General features: G+C 49.9%; 1 long non-coding RNA gene across 1 annotated transcript in view; it reads left to right on the top strand.

Annotated features, from left to right (window-relative positions):
• The first annotated feature begins 1,945 nt into the window (after positions 1 to 1,945).
• The window catches only part of LOC311194597, a 29,709-nt gene continuing 14,971 nt past the window's right edge, over positions 1,946 to 16,683 (top strand). Inside the window, exon 1 of the long non-coding RNA XR_014617454.1 lies at positions 1,946 to 1,990. This is a non-coding gene — a long non-coding RNA (uncharacterized lncRNA). The remainder of the gene's footprint in view (positions 1,991 to 16,683) is intronic.

The following is a 16,683-nucleotide window of genomic DNA, read 5'->3' as shown; positions in this document are numbered from 1 at the left end:
TCACAACAGGCCACATTCGCAGGGTGCTGTCGGCGCTCTAAGATACACCTATAGCACGTAGCCCTGGTGACTCATGCATTATTCTGCTTTGGTTTTGGATCTCAGCAGGGTTTAAACCCAGGGTAGGGTATTTCTAGTCATAGCCATAATGATTAGAAAACATCTGTGGCTGTGCTTGACAGCCTCACGCAGATTTAGCTGCAGCGGTTGTAAGATAGCATCTGGCCCCAGCAGCCCTCTCCATCCCTTGGGAGGAATTTAACACCCCTGGTACAGGGGACCAGTGTAGGACACCACATCAGCCACAGATGGGGGATTTGCACCAAGGGCTGAATTTGGGATAAGTCATGCTTCCCCTGCTGTGCTACCTGCAGAGGAAGGGGTGCCCGTCGGGGTGGGATGGTGTCTCCTGGGGTCTCCAATCCACCAGAGTGCTCTGGTCAATCCAGGAGCATGCTTGCTTGTTTTAGACACTCTGGCAGCCAGAGAAGGGGGAGGGAAGCTGGATCACAACTCTTGCGCTCCAGCTTCTGAAGTCTTTTAGGCACTTAATGTCCTTTTTTGGGTCCTTACGTGCAAACTTTCCCTCCTGGGGCTGTCAAGCAGCGTCTGTGGACATTAAAGCTGGTAATGGGATAAGATTGTAAACATCTTCTGAAAGCGCACAGCAGAGCCCTTTATTGTCAAAATGAAATACATTTAAAGTGCTTAAAAACTCATCCAGAAATCTCTTTCCAAATGAGTAAGGCTTGGCAACTCTCCCCTCTGTAGCCTGAATGCAATGTAACCCTTCTGCCTTCCCCTGCTCTTCAGGGCAAACGCAGATACCCAACAGCCACTTAAAGGGTAGCATTCCATTATAAAAATAATCACACTCAAAATCCGAATTATTTTAATTGCAGTTCTTATAAATAGCCACAAAACAATCAAACAGAAAGCGATCAGAAAACACTCTTTCCCTTCCCCCTCTCCTTAGTATGCTCGACAGGTTTTGTTTTGAATCTCGGAGCAAGCAGCTCCTTTGTAGCTCCGAGCATCTTTTACCTCCCCCCACCTCTTTATGAGCCCCGAATGGAGAACAACAGAGGAAAAAAAAACCCAAAACACCAAAAAAACCCACGAAGCACCAAAACAAATTTGGATGGAAAAGGAACAAAATCACAGGGAGCCCTGGACAAAACTTCTCCGGGAAAAGTTGGGTGCTGCGACCCACGGTGCGCGTTTCTGGGCCCGACACCCCGGGCTACGGGTGATGCTCGCAGGGTCGGGGCTGCCCCCAGCCCCGCCGCCCCGTCCCGAGGTACCGGTAGCTGCCGCCCGCCGCCGCGCAGCGCAGCGCAGCCCCCTCCCGCGGTGCGGCCGCCCCGGCCCCAGCCCCAGCCCCGGCCCCAGCCCTTACATGGACAAATCTGCCTGCAGGGAAAGGCAGGAATTTGGGCCCTTGACGTCAGCCCCGGGCAGAGCTCGGCAGCCCGGCGGGGCGGGAGGCAGCGGCCGCCGCTTTCGCTTTTTGTTTCGGGGACATCCCGCCGAGCTCGGGGCTGCCGGCCCCCCGTTCCTCCGCCCGAGGGGAGGTAAAGGCAGCGGGGGGCGTCGGGGAGGCCGGAGGGAGGGATGCTGGAGGCGGGAGCGTCGCGGCTGGGGAGGGGGCTGGGGGGAAGGGGGTGATGCAGAGGGGCGCGGGAGGGGCTGGAAGGACCGGAGGGAGGGATGCGGGAGGGCGGAGCGCGGGAGGGGCAGGCCGGGGGGATGCTGGAGGGATGCCGCGGGGTGGGGGGCGCAGGAGCAGGGATCGCGGGAGGGGCCGCCCGGGGGACGCGCCGGAGCAGCGGCGCGGAGCGCGGAAGGGGCCGGCGGGCGGAAGGGGCCGGCGGCGGGGCCGAGGGGCGGGCGTGGCGTGGCATTCCCCGCCCCCGGCCCCACCTCCCCCCGCCGCCTCCTCCCGCCGCCGTCGCCGCCGCGCTCGCCTCCGCTGCCTCCTCCCCCTGAGGTATTGTTGCAGATAATAACTTGCCCCCTTCCTCTTCCCCCCCCCTTGCCCGCCGAGGCAGCTGTGCAACAGCTGGAGCCCCCGGTTGGGGCGGGGAGCGCTGCCGGCCGCCTGGGGGGGGCCCGCGCCTGGCTCCTCCCTCCGCCCGGGGCGCCGAGGCCGCCGGCGAGGTGGGGGGGTAGGGAGGACGGGCCGTCCCGTCCCGGTGAGGTGCGAGCTGGGCCGTGGGGCGGGGGCAGCTCCCGGGTACGGGGCGGGGGGGAAACTTCCCCGGTACTTGAGCCGCTCTGCTGCCCACCTCCCCATCCCCCCGTCCCGCGCCGCGCGGGGGCTGCCCGTGGGCCGGGGTCCCCCGCGGTCGGCGGGGCTCGGCGGCGCGGCGCCCCCGGCCGCAGGTGCACCTGGCCCGGGCCAGCAGCGCCGTCCCGCTGCCGCACCTTGCGCGGCCAGACCCCCCGGCCGGCGCTCGGTAGTAAATAACAAGTTGAGTAAAGCCCTGGCAGCTTTTTATACGCCAGGGGAGGCCCACCCTTCCCCAGCAGGTAAGGACGTAGCAGTTTCTCACACCCTTATGTCACCCAGGGCTGCTCTTTTTTTTTTTTTTAATACCTTGTTTTTTGCCCTCCCCTTTCTCTTGCCCTCCCCTTCGGAACGGGCAGGTCGTGTTGCTGCCATTGTTCGGAGCGCTCTCCGCACCCTGGGGCTGCGCTGGGGAGAAGGCAGTGCTCTGGAGTGGGAGGTGTTGATGGAGAAACTCGCGCTGTAATTGCTCCGGCTGCCGTGCCTCGAGGTGCAGCCTGGCCACGTTGGTGAGGCACAAGCCAGCGTGGGGTTCTCCTCCTCCTTTGGTTTTGATTTTGTTCTATTTTCCTAGGCTCCCGGGATTGTTTGGGACTTGGATTGGTTCCAGTTTGGTGTATTTCACTCTTACCGGGCTACTGATACTCAAACTGTGGAGAGTTTGGGGAGACTGGCAGGCTCGTTGGTGTGTTGTCCTGCACACCCACAACACCTTTGCCCCTGGGCAGAAAGTGGCTTCAGCCCATGTGAAACGTAAGGTCTCATGCAGATGTGTTAAGTTTTTGGAAACGCTCCAGATGTGAGACTTTCTTAGCCTCATTGGACTCTTTTGCCTAAAGAGTTTGTGTTTATACTTTCCAGGAATGAATTTTAGGGCAAGATCTGGGAGAGAGAGGGCAGTCAATAGATGTCTGGGTGACACAGTGGGTGCTGGCTCACCAAGTAATTACTGATTAGGAAGGCAGGGGGAATCTTTGGAGCTGGAAAATAGGACAGAACACTTCATGTATATTATCAGCCAAATTCATGCTGTAAAGTGTTGGTTGCTCTCTGTGTATAGCACAGCTTGGGTGTGTGAGGGACTTTCTGGTTATCCCCACCCTTGCTGCAGCAGGACTGGCCCAGGCAAGGCTAAATAATACTCTGAAATATGGGATTTCCCTCAGGAAATGTTCCCATCTGAGGATAAAGATTTACTGCTGAGAACTTCTCTCTGCCTGTTGGCCTTCTTTGTCTCCCCCTGCCCACCCCATAACCTTTCATTCTGTCACTCCTAAATTTATTAGCTCTGTTATTCCCCTTTTTCAGTTCAGTCTGTTTTGGAGGGGTTTTTCCCTGGGGGATGGGCTCTCAGCTGGTGATGGTGTGGGTGGTGGTCAGAGGGCCACCTGGCAGTGAGCTCATACCCTCAGCGTCTAATTCTACCTGCAGCTCATGTGAGGTAGTGGTGCTGCTAATAAAGTCTTCTGCCATCTAATTGTTAAGTTTCATATAGATTTTTTTCCCCTTAATTTTGGTTTTTTCCCCACCTGACTTGGATGGCTGTTGTGTTGGCTGTTTTGTCCATTTCCCATTTGACTGAAGTGAGGTTTTTCACCTTCAGAGCATCTTTGAAGATCCACCCAGGTGTTGGGACAGGATGCTCATGACTCTGCCTGTCTGCAGGCTCTGGCTCTGTGGGGCCCGTCCCCTTCTGTTAGTCACCATTAGGATGAGCAGTCACCCTTATTGAGGGAGTAAGTGTTGAATGACATTGGCTGTAAAGTGCTCTAGTGAAACCAGTGCAAACCAGCAAAAATCTGTCTCTAAACTGGCGTGCCAGGAGCGGATTTCAGATCCCATGTCCTGGCAATCACAGGGTACAGAAAATCCTAGGTTCTCATGCAGTTGTAGCTGCCTTGTCTCCTGGGAACTTGCAGAGCATGTGGGACTGTGAAGTTGTATTGCTCTGAGTATTGTCTTCAGCTGTCCTGTGTTAGTAAGAGGTAATGGGCTCAGGTCTTACCAGAATTGGGAGCAGGTGCAGTGTAATTCAAGCTTTCAGATAATGAGACAGTGGATTCAGATGTGTATCCCTTGCCAAAGCACATGCTTCTCTGGGATGTTCAGGGGTGAAGCTTCAGAGCTGGACTAGGCAGTTTTGCAGAGCACCCAGTAGTGTCGGACTTGGGGGATATAATGTGATCATCACTATGTATTTTTAATTATAACTCATAGTACGACTTGCACTGTGGGGGTTCACAGTTGGCGCGGAGACACCACTTGCTTAATTTTGAAGCCTGACTGTTGCCTTGTTTGTTAAAGTTGCCGCTCATGTAAGTCTGTATGATGCCTGACTGTGAAACTTAAGTGATTTCCAAGTCGTCAGTGAAGCCTGGTGCATGCTGTTTTGGAGAGGGATAGTAAAAATGGTGAGGAGCTGGAAAACCTGAGGGAGTTTGACCAGGAGTTTGGGATTGCTCCCATATAAAGGACACGTGTTAGAAAGGTGTCACAGTGAGTGCTGTTGGGAGTGGAAAAGGGGTCTCTGTCGTGTTGTACTAGTGCAAGCCAAGGTGGAAGGGGCTGTCTCAAAACGAGCAGGATTAAGGATTAAGTGCTTTTCCGTGTAGCTAAATAGTGGTGTTTGTTATGCAGAACATTGCCGAGGACAAGAATTTAGCCAAGTCTGGAAGAGATGGGTTGTATGAGTGTCAGGTGTGTTCAGAGTTATATCATCTAATGGTGACGGTCTCATTTTGTAAACATCTGATTGGAAAGAAGAGACTGGTTCACACAGGTTTCTCTGAAACATCCCTTGCTAACTGGAGCTGGAGAAAAGCAGTAGCTTGGGTGGATGACAAATTATTTGCAAGAAGACAGTTTCCGTGTGTCTGTGGAAACGTATGCCCTCAGGGTGCCCACAGTGGTTTCTCTGTTCCTTTGCCCATCATAGTTGTGTGAACAATGCATCCTTGGTGGCATTTTGTTCCTCGCCAAGCTTCTGAAAGCTTGACCCACACAGTTCTGCCTCTCTCCTAATAAACACTTCTGGACCTTATGCGGCTCGGGGCAGCACCCTCTGTTTCAGCTGGCCCTGGGCTGCTTTGGGCTTCACCTCTGGCTGGTCATCCACACTCTTCCCTGTACAGGTTGTAGTAACTCTGGTAATCCTTTCAGGTGGGGGGAAGTCCTTGTGGATGCACAGAGAGGTTTTAAAGATGGGATTGGGATGACACGCACCCCCCCCCCCCCCCCCCCCTCCATGTTTCCTGTACATACATCTGGGCTTTTTACATATGTTACTTTTTTGATGGAGAAGCCTTAAGGGAAGTAAGATGAAGACCAAGTCTGTGACCTGCCAGAAGTCTGGGATTCAGCAGATTCAGCATCCGTGTTTGCCATGTGCACACATGAGCAAGACAGCGATGCTCTTGCCTGCTTTCTGGTCCTCCCGCAGCCTGCTTTCTTACCCTGGTACCTTCATCACTCCCCTCTGCTCTCACTCTCATAGCGGGGTAATTCTGCTAAAAGCTAGAGAGTTTACTGGAACTGCAGCCACACTTCAAAAGCGGACAGGAGCGGGGGAGACAGAAACCATAGCTTATCTAAGGATGTGGGTTATCTGAGAGACGGATTCGCAAGGAACAATACCTTTGAGGAGTGTGGGTTTTATGTAGGAAAATACAGGACTTGAAATAACTTCACAAACAACAGTTCTAGAGGAAGGATTGGAGGGAGGATGTTGCCATCAGCTTTCGTGCATACATTGGGATGCTGGTGGAGAGCACCAGTGAAGTATGAAGAGCTCTGTGTTTTCTTCTTTTTAATTTAGGGAGCTTTTTGTTTTGTAAAATAGAAACAAATAGAGAAAAGAAAACAACAAATCAAACCGAAAACCACAGACCAGAAAAAACCCACAAAGTTTAAGAGCTTTTTGAGAGCTTGTGCCTGCCCAAGAAGCAGGGGTTAGCCGGGTGCAGGGCTCGGCTCTTTCCATTCCTTCTGCTTCTGGGGACGGCAGGGCAGGTAGGGCTCGTGATGTTTCCAATCTAGACCTGAAAAAAACCCCCAACCTTCTACCCACACTTAATCGTTGTGATTAAGGTTACGGGTAGAGACACCTCGGTGGAGATCTCTGCTTTCATCTCAAAGAGCTGGTTTTGATCTCGCTTTGAGCAAGCGCAAGAGCTGGCATGAAAATCATGATTTTTAAGTCACTGTCAGCAAGTCTCTGTCATTTTAGACTGTCAGTATCTGTTGTTGGGATCTGTGGGTGACAGCAACACACGTGTGAGTCACTCAGAAGCACTCCCAAACTATAGCAATATGCTCAGGAAAGGAAAACAAACATCGGTGGAGTTGTGGGCTGCTGATAACCTTTTCTTAGAAAAACATACAAGCTTTTTAAGTGTTGCAGGCTGTTAGGGAGGATGTTTTCTGTGGCCCTTGATGCCATAAGGGAACCTTGTAATACTACAGTGATTCCTCAGTAACCCTACAAATTACTTCAGTTGGTTTGAGGTGGTTAGGATGCTTGAGGGTCTCTGATTTATACCAGCTTTGTTTCTGTGTGAGAGTGCATGCCAGCGTTCCTTGGGGTTTCTGGATCTGGCTGGGAGGGATCCTATTTTGTGCCTAAGTGGGTTTATGCACTTGAGCATCCTCTAAGTAGGTGCCATTCAGCATTTGGCTGCCTTCCTCCCCCTGCTATGGATGCCCAGTGATGCTCAAGGCAGGCAAACTTCCGCCAAGTCTTGGATGATTGTGCCGCCAGTGGAATAGTTAGTTGAGATTTAATATGGCCATTATCTTTAGGTAATAAAATATCAACTAACTTGCCATAACTATCTTGTTTAATGTCTATTAAAAGCCCCACATACTTCATTCACTGGGTGAAATTTAATAGAAGTTCTTCTAAGCATTTATTGCTTATTTAATTTAAAAATAGGTTGATCTCCACAGTTGGTAACAGGCGCTGAGAATTTAATTAACATTCAGTAAACTACCCTGTTAGCTCTGTATTATGGAGTCAGGTCTTGTTTATGCATCCATTTGTAACACCACCCCCCCGCCTTTCCCATGTTTAGGCCAGTGGATCTCATTTTAGGGAGCTGCAGTTGTCTCCTCTTCTCCATCTGCTTGTACTCCTGCAGCTGGAGAGCTGCTGCTGGAGGCTGTAAGGGTGCTGAGGAACTGCGACCCTGCACTTTGCTGTGGATGGAGGAGGCTGGCAGATCATGCCACAGACCTTGAAGGGGCTGAGCCAGCTGGGGTGGGCAGGGATGCCCTACACCATGGGGCAGAAGTGGTCCAGCTTCTGTGCTAGCTAAGCACAGGGGAGCACAGCTAAGATACCTTCTCTAGGGCTTTTTCAGTAGTGTGGCTGGCCATGTGAAACTCAGGTTGGTGAGGCTTTCCTCTTTGGAAGATGAACTTGGGATGCTTCACTGGTGACTTGCAAACAGTTGTGCTGCAGTTGCTGTGTGTTGTACCCCAACTGCAGCAGTTTGTATGTCAGTAACGTGCGTGCGGCTTCAGCGTGCTGTGTGCTCGTACCCTCAGGAGCTGTCTCTGCAGCAGTTTATTACCTCACCTTAACAGACTTGAATTACTCCACTTAATGAGGCAAGCTTGAATGAAAGTGAGGAGTCTCCCAGACAGTGACTGGGTTGGGAGAGCGATTGGATTAGCTGCTGCTAAGTGGTTGTAACTCCAGCTGCTGCATCTCCCCTGTTTCAGCTCAGCCCCAAAGGAGATCAGCTGGCTTGAATTTAACACAACTCATCGCGTGAGGTAGACACTTGGTTTGCTTTTCATGGGTTTGGGCAAATTTCGAGTGATACCTCAAGCTATTACTGTGGCCAAGACAAGCCTTTAATCTGGATTTCCCAAGAGAAACAGCTAGTGATTGTAGCAGCCACGTGGCAGCCCTGTAGTTAATTATGAGCAATGCACTCGGTTAAAAGACTAGTATTAAATTTGCAAAGTCCAACTGCTCCAGAGGTGTGAAATGCCAGATTGAAGGTCATCAATGAAGCTATTTGCCCATTCCACCCCCCTACAGGCTCCAAGCAGGTGTTATGATATAACCACTTAATTGCCAGAGCACCTACTCTTTGTGCCTAGAGTAGAAGATGATACTCCATGAGGAGCTATTTGGTTTCTTTTTTGTGTGTGTTTAGTGCGTGGCCCCGAGCCTTATTCAAACTTGGGACTGAATGCAGTTGCCAGTTCCCTTTTGTGCTTTTCTGGAGAGCTTGTAGCTCTTTCAGTGGAGCACTTTGCAACCTGGGGTGACTGTGAGGGAAAATGATTCTTGCCATTTTACTGATGGGACACTGAGGCTCGGAGAGGGGTGAGGTTGGGAGTTTCATCCTGTTGCTGACACTGAAATCCAGGAGAGAGAAAAGCCAGTTAGACCAGGGTTGTTCTCTTCAGTTTGCAGTCATAACTGATAATCGAATGGAGAAATGGTTGAGAAGAATTGTTTCTAATTGCACAGTGAAGTTAGTGTCCTTTTCACCCAACTCTGGATATTATCCTGAACTGCTTATTGCAGTTATACCTACCTTTGTAGTCCATCTTCACCATGTTTTCCACTTCTACTTGCCTTTCATTCATCATCATCTTTGATGGGGGGACAAGGCCTGCACTTACCTTGCATGGGTATTGACCTCCCTAGCTTAGGATGGAAGCTGGTCTTTGCCTCTGGCAGTTAGAAACCAGGGTAGCTCAATGCTGCTGATTCTGAAATGTGGTGATGGGGAGGTCTGGAAATGAGCCACAAAAATGGTTAAGGTCTGGGTGGTATTTATGTATAAATGCCTCTTTCAGGGAGTAGAGTAAGAGCAATGGGGTCTTCACGTCATCTGCTGAATGTTTCCATGTACAGTAAGACTATAATTTTTGAGGGTAGTTTAAGCTTCCTTTAAAGCTGGTGGTTTTTCATTACTTCTGGTCCTGCAGGCTGTTTTTTGGGAGAAAGAATTACGCCTTCCCTAGCACAGTTCCACTTTGGTGCTTTTCCAGAGAATCCGTTTCTTTCTCAGATTCCTTGGGATGCACAAGAGCTGAGTTTGGAAAACACAGCATTGCATCTTTGCCATTTAAGGAGGGCTCGATGGACTTCTCGCATAGTAAGTCTGAAATTCAAGTGGATGAGTAATCCAGCTGAACTCTCTGCTGTTACTTCTGTGCCTGAAAATAAGCAAGTGTACTGTCCTGTACCTGAATCCTTATTTGCTCCCAAGGCAGACAGGTGGGGAAGAAATAATGAGCAAATGGTTTGAGTTATCTGGGAGATGTTTGGCTGCTTTTCTTCTGAAACTCCACTGCAGCATGCAGAATTGCTGTTGCCTTGCTGTGGTGAAGAGTCAGCCTCGTACAGTGCAGGAGAGACACCACGAATGAAGCAGACAGGTTGAAAGCCTCTAATAGTGGCATTAATTGACAAATTGTGGGACAGAAGCATATTTTGAAAGTTAGGAATAGCACCTTGGACATTGTGCTTCTGTGGGGATGAGTGTGGCATTCATGGCATGTAATACCTCTATGGGTGCCTTCCTTTGCATACGAGGTTTGGGAATGAGGGCAGAGCTGCATGTGAGCTTAAAACAACAGAAATGACCATGTCTTTCTAAGGCAGTCTGCTTTCCTAGGTATTTGAAGTGTCTGGGTGAAGGGATAGCATCTTATGGAATGGCTGTGAGCCTTCCTCTCTGGCTTGGCATGGTGTGTTTTGCTCTGCTGCTGAGGAGAGCTGTAATCTCAGGGTGTGCAGAGGCTGGGCAAATCAAGGAGAAGTTAAGGACTGCGTTTTTAGAGTGGGGGGAGAAGGGGCTACAAGAGCAGAGTGTGTGGTACTACACACAAGGATTCCTGCAGGGTGAGTTGGTGGGTAAGTGACTCTGTGAGGTTAGCTCCCATGCCTTGTTGCCACGTGACCTGTTTGCAGTGTTTTCTGGTCGCTGTTTTTACAAGTGTGTGTATCTGATCCCTGTGAGGATGCAAGGTAGATGGGTTGGCATCACCTTGCCCTTCCACCACCCTGCTGTGATATACCCTGGGGTAAAAAAGAGAGGACTTGTATTATGGTGTGTTACAGTGATCATCTGTGCTGGTGGTGACCTGGTCTCTCACTGGGGTGACATTCCTATACCTGGCATCACTCTAGCTCTGCTGGAGCTCCCTGGGTGCTGTCTGTATGCATTTGTATGCCTGAGGTGGTGTTTTAAATCTTGGGTCATGCCATCATGTGCAAGAAGTCGTTGTGGAAGTGATCTGCTCTGGATTTTTGTGTTCAGGGCGGCTATCTGCCTGTGTTGGCTGCTCCCATCCCTTGGTGGTGAAGTGCAGCAAGGCAGAAGCAACCTTACAGGGTTTTTGCAACAGGCCTTAATAAGTTCCTCATGTCTCAGATGATTTGATTCATACCTGATTAAGGGTGTCCCTAGACCTCATGGGTAGAACTGTATGTGCGAAGGTAGCTGTGTATTACTGGGAAATCCCCCATTGGATCATCTGATTTAGTTCTGGCTGTCTTGGTGGACGCACTTGTTAGGATGGGAGTATTTTCTGTGTGTTTTAGTTCACGTTCTACCAGACATGTCATGGAAGTGATTCCAGATGCTCTTGATGTCCAGAGCAAGACAAGGCTTATCTTATCTAATGAATGACGCAGGTAATTCTGGGTGGTATTGGTGTGCTTCTGGGCCCCTGCTCATCCTTCTCTTTGTTTTTTCTTCTGTATCCTACAGTGTTTTCTTGTGTTGTCTGTATCTCTAAATGTGACTTGTAGCATCTTGGGTTGAGCATGCCACTTGTTATGCTACGCAAAGGAGTAGTGAGACTGCTGAGTGGAGGGTGTTGAAGTCCTGTGAACTCGAGCAGCTGCATGTGCTGGGTGGTGTCTGGGTCTGAGGCGCTCCTGCCCTAGGAGATGAAGATAAAGTGGAGGATGGTGAGGGAAGAGCAGAACGATTGACTTGGGGACATAGAGATTGATTATGAGGGAAGATGAAAAGCGTGTAAAAAGTATGTGTTAGCAGAACGTGACTAAGATGGAGACCTGATAAGTATTGAAATGTGCCTGCAAAGGAAAGGGCAGAGCAGCAAAGCTGTATGTTTAGGACTTGCAGCTTGGTGCAAAGCAATTCTGAGTCATGGGTGCATACAGTTCCTGCAGCCCTGCCACTGCCACCTATGACCCCTTTAACAAATGTGCTTGGCTCCACCTGAAACCTACTTGGTCCCTCCTTTATCTGTCTTGGGGAGCTCATCTCCCTCATGGCTGTTTATCACAGTGGTTTGAGCTGTGAGTGCTCGCTGTCTCATTCCTCAGCCCTTACTCACAGCAGACTGTGTGGGAGGGAGGGACACCCAAGAGAAATGTGAAACTTGATGCAAAGGCCTTTACCACTAGGAATCTGGGTGGCTGGTGTGCTGCAGGTTGGCCTCTGGGAGCCTGACGGAGATCTGTGGGCTGAGGGGCTGTGATCTGCAGCCTTTGTGGGGCTCCAGGGGGTGGGACAGAGGCTTGAGGGGAAGGTGTATTTCTCCTGCAAAGGGCAACCCATGTGACATTTGGGGGTTCCTGGTAGAGCTGCACTAGATCAGCTTGTTAACTAAACTAATTTGTGCAACTGGGTGGGGTAAAGTGGAGGAGGGGAGCAATATGACTCACTTAAATTAGCAGTGATCGAAGTGGGCTGGAAGTTATAGGTGACACCTCATGCCTCCAACCGAGCTTCAGACAGTAAAATCTGGCAGGGGAGATATGGCCATATGTGCAAATACAGTGTGTGGGTTTGGGTCTCGGCCTAGCATTGGCATCCATAAATAGGTCGGCCCCTTCCTTACGATAGAATTTGTGTGCGCTGTACAAACACGAACCAACTAATCCCAACAGATGTTTGGCAGCCTCCAGAGCCCAGAAGGAAGTTAAATATCATTGCACTTTGCTAGAGAGATGCCCAGGATTCAAATGACACCTGCTAGAAGAGCCCATCTGAGCTGGGGTGTGTTCATGGCTGTGTGGGTGCAGCTTTGCAGAGCACCTGCTGCTGCTCCATCGCACTGCTCTGACCACAGCGGCTTGTGCTGCCTTCAGCTATGTGAAGGCCAGGCTGGGCTTCCACTGAAATCAGACACCACTTCCTTTAGCTTTTGAGGGAGAACGAGATTTAGCCCTATGTTTGCATACTCACACTTTATTAAATACCACTGAAAGGAGGGGCTGTGGATATTTCTTGCTGAGTGCTTCTGTCTGTATGTTGACGTGCCCACCTCCTTGGCAGTGGTGTGAGAAAGCACGATGCTCCTGGCTGGCCTTAATCCTCTGCTCATCTCCCTCTTTCCCCAAATGTGGCCATTCAGTGGTGTGATCTGATGCCTCTGAGATCAAGCACATTGCATGGATGCATGTTGCTGAAGCAGCACTTGATTCTGGAGTTGCCTCTGGACTTTGCAGTTTGCAGTTAATGCTTGGCTGTTCCTGTTCCATCCCACTGTGAAGTGCAGCCCCAGCCAGCTGCCAGAGATAACATGCTGAGGATGAGGGAACTCCACTGCAATGACTTAGTCTGTATGGAGTAGTCAGAGGTCTTGGATAATGATTATCTTGCAGCCTTTTTTGTCAGGAGATGTCTGCTCAGTGTTGCCTGGGCCAGAAGCAGCCTGACACTTTGCTTTCTCCTAAAAAAAAAAAGTTACTTGGCTAACTTTCCAAAGAGAAAATGAAGCTGTAGCACATCAAAAGTAGTGAAGAGTAAGGAAGGCCTCTATTTGTCACTGCGGCTTCCAAGGTCTATATTCACCATCTTAATGAAATTCAGCTGTACAAGGAGGGAAAAAGAGGAATTTATCCCCTTCATATGGATTGTTAGTGCCCTAACAGCCAGTCTGCAGAGATCAGCTGGGAACACAAACAAACCCCTGATCTGTCTGAATGTTTTTTTTTTTTTTTCTTGGGGTGTTTTTTGATTCCTGGGTGCTTTGCAACATGATTGGGGTGCTTTAGATGTTCTACTTTCTGGCTCAAGAAGGACCAAGGATTGTACTTGCTTGTCCTGGCCTTTATTTTGTGCTCTGGCTTCGTGTCTGTCCTGATTTTACAGGTAGAGTTTAATTATAATGCTGCTGAGTGGAGGGGATGCAGTGAGAGGGTAGTTTGGATTAGTAAGGACTTCTCTTGGGTGTTCCACACTCAGGTCTTGTATCAGTCTTCATTGAATATGGATCATTGCTCAGGATACCAGGGTGTGCTTCTGTCTTCTCAGGTAAGACTCTTGAAGTCTTTTCAGGGCACAGACATTGCCATTTTTTGCTACTTGGCATCTCAAGGAGAAATCTTGGGTGTCTTCTGTGACAGTTCCTCTGCTCCTTCCTCGCTCTGAACTTGCTGTGGCTGCTCCACGTGTGCCAAGTGTGTGTGTTCCACTTGCCTTGTGCTGCCTGCTGCTGCCTGGCCTTTTTGTCTGCATTAGTTTAATTGAGTGAGGAGCTTGCAGGAGAAGCTATTCATTCCCCTGGTAACTGTTCTTGACAATCAGAAGTTATTCTGGGGGTGAAAGACGGGTACAGATTTGTTTTCCTTGGCTGCGAATCTGTAGACCCTAATAGTTTCTCCTTCTCATGAACAGGGGTTGACTTGGTTTGCCACTAATGAAAAGCCAGAAGGATATACAGTCCTCTCCAAAATAATTATCATCTTTGAGTGGAAGAAAGCTCTGCTTGCTTCCCATTTGCTTCCAAACCACCCTGTTGTGCTACTTTAGCCTTGCACTGAGCATGGTATGTGGGAGCACTATGTGCAGTCCTGGTGCACAGGGAGTTTGTGCTTGAATCCCTTCTCTGCTTTTGGACCGTAGGGTAAGTGTAGGGAAAGCACGAAGCTACAAAAAATTACATAAAACCTGGTAGTCACGTTTAAGGTGAGAGGATGTGCTTGCTTGGTGGGAAGCCACTGAAGGTGACAGAGGAGAGCGCGTGTCCCCCCGCCCCCGTGTGCAGGAGCATGTTTTTGTCTTGACTTTTTTATGGGCTAAAAACCAACGATGACAAAAGGTTTTGACTGTGTGCGCTCACTACCAGGAACCCTGATTACAGCAGCTGTAGTTCCTAGATAGTTTGGTTTCTATCAGCAATTGGTTTCAGATACACATTAACTTTGATGCGTGCGTTACGCTGGGCAGGTGACGTAGTGGAAGGTGTCCTCTCCTCCCTGTTTGTGTGACCTCTGTTTGTCACGTTCCTGTCACTGTTGTAGCTGGGCTTGCAGCAGGAGGAGGTCAGAGGAGATGTCCAGTCCAAAGTAGTCAGGCTCCTGGGCAGCAAGGGCTGGAGCCCTGTGGATGCCGTTTACTTTGTGCACATACAGCAGATGTACATCTCCAGTCTCACTGTACTGTGTCTTTAGGTGGGGTTGTGGCCTCTCACGTGGTGTAGGGGGAATAGACACCTGGGCAGTGGTCACTGGCAGAGTGTACATCTTAGAGCAACAAGACAGGGATGGGCAGAAGTCTTCCAGGATTAGGGCGAGAGGCCGGGACAGGGTCAGCCTCACCCCTGATACTGCCTATGGGATGTGTCTAACTTGCTGCTGGAGGCTTGTGATGGTGGTCATGTCTGCTTGCCTGCAGTCCCCTCCTTCGCTCTGCAGGTCATGCTCACTTTGCACAGGGAGTGGTCCTAAAGTTGCTGTGCTCTGCTGTGGGGCTTCCAAGGAGCCGCAAAGGGACTATATTTCCTTAATCTGTCTGTTTCGTGAGGCTGTATCTGGCTGTGCCCTTAGAAACAGGCTTTTTCAAATGCAGATCAAATCCCCCATTTTAATTGACTAAGAAAAAAGAACTTGAAGAGGGTATGAACCCGTGACCTTGAGATAAATAGTTTCTTATTGAGTCCCCAAGCCCCTAAGCCGCCCCCTCTTCTGAGAGTAGTGTGGCTTAATCAAAGGTCAGAGGTTTTGTCGTTTTTGAGAGCCTCAGAAAAAGAGGGCGACATGAGCAAGCTCTCCTTGGTCCTCCGTGACTGCAGTCATTCTTGGCCTGTCAAGTTCCCATTGAGGTAGCTGTGCTTGTCTTCTGTTCCTGGATGATGGCTCTCTTGACCTTCTCTGGTCTCTGTGAATGCTGATAAAGTCCTGGTGATCAAGTCAGCTGTGTTTCTGAGGGTTGTAACTGGATATGGTGGCTGTGGGGAGATGGCTTATGTGAGGCTGTTGTGAGCCTCTGTGTGCAACATGTAGATTTGTAGCATTGATAGGACAGAGTCTTCACTTGCCAGCTCTTCCCACGCAGCCTCCCACGTGTGTCTCCTGTTTCTAGGCTGAAGGCCCAGTGTGGTATCTCATGTACTGCTACGTGGTCAGTCTTGGTGTGTGTTGACTGGTGCGTGGCCACTGCTGTCTGAGATGATGTGGTTGCTCACAGAGGTTCCCCCGATTTTTATTCTCTGTGTGACTGTACCTCTTGTGGCAGGTGCAGTATTAGTCTCTCTTTCTCTGCGCTCCTCTCCTTCCTTCTCCTTGACAGTGGTCACTGATTCTCCTTGAGCCTGGCTGATGGCTGGCATGGAGCTGGGTGTCTTGCTTGCATGTTGACTTCCTTGATGTTGTGCCACATCAGTCTTTGAAAATATCAGCTGGCATGTCCTGTAGAGATCTCTGTCTCCAAAAGTGTCTGCAGTTCCCTTCTGTTTTTCCCTGTCACCAATAATAAAATAAACCCACTTGGTTTGATAACAGAAATGCTGGCTTTAAGGCTGGCGACAAAATTCCCACTGACAAGCGCAGCAGAGTAGGAGTAGGTGAGGACAGGTATGATGGTTGTGTTACGCTGCTAGATGCTCCTGTGAATCACACTAGTGAGGTGGAAGAAGGTTGAAGAGACCTTTCTCGGCCTGAAGTGCTTTGTACCTTTGGTGTGATGTTGCACACGTGCTGTAGCTGACATTTCAAACAAATAAGAACACAACGCTCCCAAAACACATCACTTGGGTGCAGCAGGCTGGAGGACACTGTGTGGCAAACTCTTGCAAACCACACAGAGTTAGTTGCCAAAAAAACTTTGTGCTGAGAAACCGTCAGGTACATGGGGGGAAGCGTGATCTCTCCCCTCTGGATACTGATGAGGTCCAGTAAGGGTGCTGAGGATGTTTGATTACTTTGTAATTCTGCAAACCAAAAGCCTTTTCCTTTCCACTGGGAAACAGGGACGATGTCAAGTGAACCAAGCTGCATAGGCCCAGTGGTGCAGTGTTCTAGTCACTGTGGTGCTAGGGGAAAAAATAAAGGGGATGCAGTGAAAGTCCAGTGTGTGTGCTTCCCCAGGTCAAGATGAAATGACATGGAGGGCTAAAGACTTGCTATCTTCAATTTCTGAAGAGTGGAAAGATGTGATAATGCCTGTACT

The sequence above is a fragment of the Gallinula chloropus genome (assembly GCF_964237585.1).
Source record: "Gallinula chloropus genome assembly, chromosome: 8".
NCBI lineage: Eukaryota > Metazoa > Chordata > Aves > Gruiformes > Rallidae > Gallinula > Gallinula chloropus.
Note: the sequence above shows the minus strand (reverse complement) of the source record. Positions and strands in the feature narration are given on the sequence as shown.